Raw genomic sequence first — 3449 nt, 5'->3', positions numbered from 1 at the left:
CAAACTTTTACAGATGCACCATCGAGAGCATCCTGTTGGGCTGTATCACCGCCTGGTACGGCAACTGCTCCGCCCACAACCGTAAGGCTCTCCAGAGGGTAGTGAGGTCTGCACAACCCATCACCAGGGGCAAACTACCTGCCCTCCAGGACACCTACACCACCCGATGTCACAGGAAGGCCATAAAGATCATCAAGGACAACAACCACCCGAGCCACTGTCTGTTCAAACTGCTATCATCCAGAAGGTGAGGTCAGTACAGGTGCATCAGAGCTGGGAATGAGAGATTGAAAAACAGCTTCTATCTCAAGGCCATCAGATTGTTAAACAGCCACCACTAGCACAGAGAGGCGGCTGTCTACCTAGACTTGATATCATTGGCCACTTTAATAAATGGAACACTACTCATTTTAATAATGCCACTTTAAGAATGTTTACATATCTCACATTACTCATCTCATATATTTATACTGTATACTGTATCCTTCACTATCTATTCTTTACTATCTATTGCATCTTAGCTGTTCTGTCACTGCTCATCCATATATTTATACTTATATTTTATCATCCCATCTCATTTACTAGATTGTGTGTATTAGGTTTTGTTGTGGAATTTGTTAGAACTTAGGTTTTGTTGTGGAATTGTTAGATATTACCTGTTCGATAGTGCTTCACTGTCGGATCTTGAAGCACAAGCATTTCGCTACACTCGCAATAACATCTGCTAACCATGTGTATGTGATTTGATTTGACACACACACACAGATACAAACACACAATTAAAAAAAATTAAATAACACACACACAGAAAGAAACAAACACACACAAACACACACACACACACAGAGACAAACAGAGACACAGAGAAACACACACACACACACACACACACACACACAGAGACAAACAGAGACACAGAGAAACACACACACAACAAAACCTGAGACACTATGGATAACCTGAACCGTGGAACAATGGATTACACAACTCTCTTTTCTGATTGGCCAGCGATGACATCACCTCTGCAGAGCTCACGGAGACCTCGCCATGATGTCCATATGAAGAAAGGCAATGTTCAGGCTCATCGGCCGCTTAAGGAGAGTCACACCTGGTAAAGTCCTCACAGGGAAGATCGAGAGCCATACAGAGACAAGCCAACACTGAGAGCCAACATGTTGCAGTGTAATTTCAACTAAAACAAGCCTTTGTCTTTAAGTCATACTGAGTGTGTGTTAAAACCATCCCTTACCTTAATACAGTACAGGCTAGGTGTGTGTTGTTCACACAGCCTCACTGTTATATCACCTTAAAGGGACCCTGTTCACATAAAATCATTCATTTTTGTATTTATTTTTATTAATTCATACATAATCTGATGTTTTAATCAATATTAAAAAGTTTGGTGAACATAGAAATAATCAGTTAAAATCAAAAGCATTCCATATTACCGACTACTACTTTAAACTAGATTCTGTTTAGCCGTCAATTACAATATCACCACCAGAGGGACCCACTGCACCAAAAGTGTCAGAATCAGGGGTTCTTTTCTCATTTGGTCTTTCCTCGATTCCTTACATCCTCTCTCCTCAACTTCCTTTTTGCTAAACGGATGGGAGAAGAAGGTCAAAGAGGAGTAACCTTGGCCCTTCTCCTCCAATACCGTTGAGAAGGAGGTGAGGAGAGAGGAATCAAGGATAAATTAATTGAGATAGAGCCAGAAACTTCACTGTCGTATAGCTGCCATGTCCTGTTAGAACTATGTCCAATAGTTTCATAACATCTCTGTTTTAAATCTAATTTATGTCCAATAGTTTCATAACATCTCTGTTTTAAATCTAATTCATGTCCAATAGGTCTGGTTTCATAACATCTCTGTTTTAAATATGAGTAGTCTGCAATGTGTTTTTAAGCCATCTCAGTAAGCGCTACACATTTATACCACAACTTGATTAAATAACAAATAGCACAAACATCTAGTTAGAAACTATGTAGAAACACAAAGTGAGAAAGATGTCATGAAGAAGTTGAATGAAGCGTCTGTCTACAACCACTGTACTGTCCTCTGCACTGACTTAAACCAGCCCCCAGGTGGCAGAGACGAAAAGAGCTGTGTTGTCACTCGGTGTCCCTGTCCCTTCCTGCTGGCCGGCGTGTCTCTCTAGCGCCACTAACTGGTCAGATATAGAACTCCTGGTCGTCGTCCTCCACCCCGACCTCCTTGCCAGACCTGTTCTGAGACACCACCCCAATAATGCTGTTAGAGCTGTCCAATTGGCTCCGCGTGATGGGATCCCTCAGGGAAGGCTGGCCACTCAGGGGCAAGAAAGCGCTCTTGAGGCGTGGCCGCTGCAGGGTGGAAGGTATGCTATTGGAGGAGGCCAGGCTGCTGGTTCTCATGGGAACAGGAGGGCGGCCTAGCGTTGACGCCTTGGGCTTGACGTTGGCATGGGATGGGGAGGAGGTTGGGTCCCGCGGAGGTGCAGAGAGAGGGCGTGGTGGCGTGGGTCTGCAACTCCTAGAGTATGCAGACACTACCGACAGGTCAACAATGCTGCCCGCATCCACTTTTATCCCTGTGTCCACATCCGTCTCCTCCGCACCAATCAAAGCATCCACGTTGAGACGGAAGGGCGGGACCAGGGAGGAGCTAAGGGAGTGGGAGTGGCTTCTGTGGTGGGTAGGGCTGGGTGAGGTTCCGGGGGAGGACCCGGCAGAGCGGGAGCGAGAGCCGGTGAACCCTGCCAGGCTGGGCAGGGAGAACAGAGAGCGGGTTCGACCGGTCCTCCAGGATTTAGAGCGAGCCCCCATCTCCATTTCCTCCTCTTCACAGGCCAAGGAAAGGGAGGTTTGTGAGGCCTGCCTGGACCTGCATTGGGTCTGGTTCTGGGTCTGTGGCAGGGGCAGGGTTTGGGTCCGGGAGCGGGACGAGTTACGGTGGTAGCGCCGGTTCCTGTAGGAGGCAGGTCCCCGGCCGTATGTGCCCGCTGAGGGCAGAGTCATGGCTGGGTCAGTGGGCAGCGGCGAGGGGGCAGGGGAGGAGTCTCCTGGCTGGTCGATAGTATGTCTACGTTTGTAGCGTGCACACAGGACCTGAGAGAGAGATGAGATGAGAGATGAGAGAGAGATGAGATATGAGAGAGAGAGAGAGAGAGAGAGAGGGAGAGAGACAGAGAGAGAGAGACAGAGAGAGAGAGACAGCAAGAGAGAGGGAGAGAGAGGGAGAGAGACAGAGAGAGAGACAGAGAGAGAGAGAGAGAGAGAGAGAGAGAGAGACAGCAAGAGAGAGGGAGAGAGAGGGAGAGAGACAAAGAGAGAGAGAGAGGGAGAGAGAGAGAGACAGCAAGAGAGAGGGAGAGAGAGAGAGACAGAGAAGACAGTAGTGTTACACACTCCACAATATAACACAAGTTGGTCAGATGTTAAAATATGCATTTATTATAATAAATATG

The 3449-nt window shown here is 47.1% G+C and overlaps 1 pseudogene; it reads right to left on the bottom strand.

Annotated features, from left to right (window-relative positions):
* Positions 1-1226: 1226 nt before the first annotated feature.
* LOC135547713 (protein FAM124A-like) overlaps positions 1227-3449 on the bottom strand; it is a 622546-nt pseudogene continuing 620323 nt past the window's right edge.

This window comes from Oncorhynchus masou, chromosome 10 (genome assembly GCF_036934945.1).
Source record: "Oncorhynchus masou masou isolate Uvic2021 chromosome 10, UVic_Omas_1.1, whole genome shotgun sequence".
Classification (NCBI taxonomy): Eukaryota; Metazoa; Chordata; class Actinopteri; order Salmoniformes; family Salmonidae; genus Oncorhynchus; species Oncorhynchus masou.
Note: the sequence above shows the minus strand (reverse complement) of the source record. Positions and strands in the feature narration are given on the sequence as shown.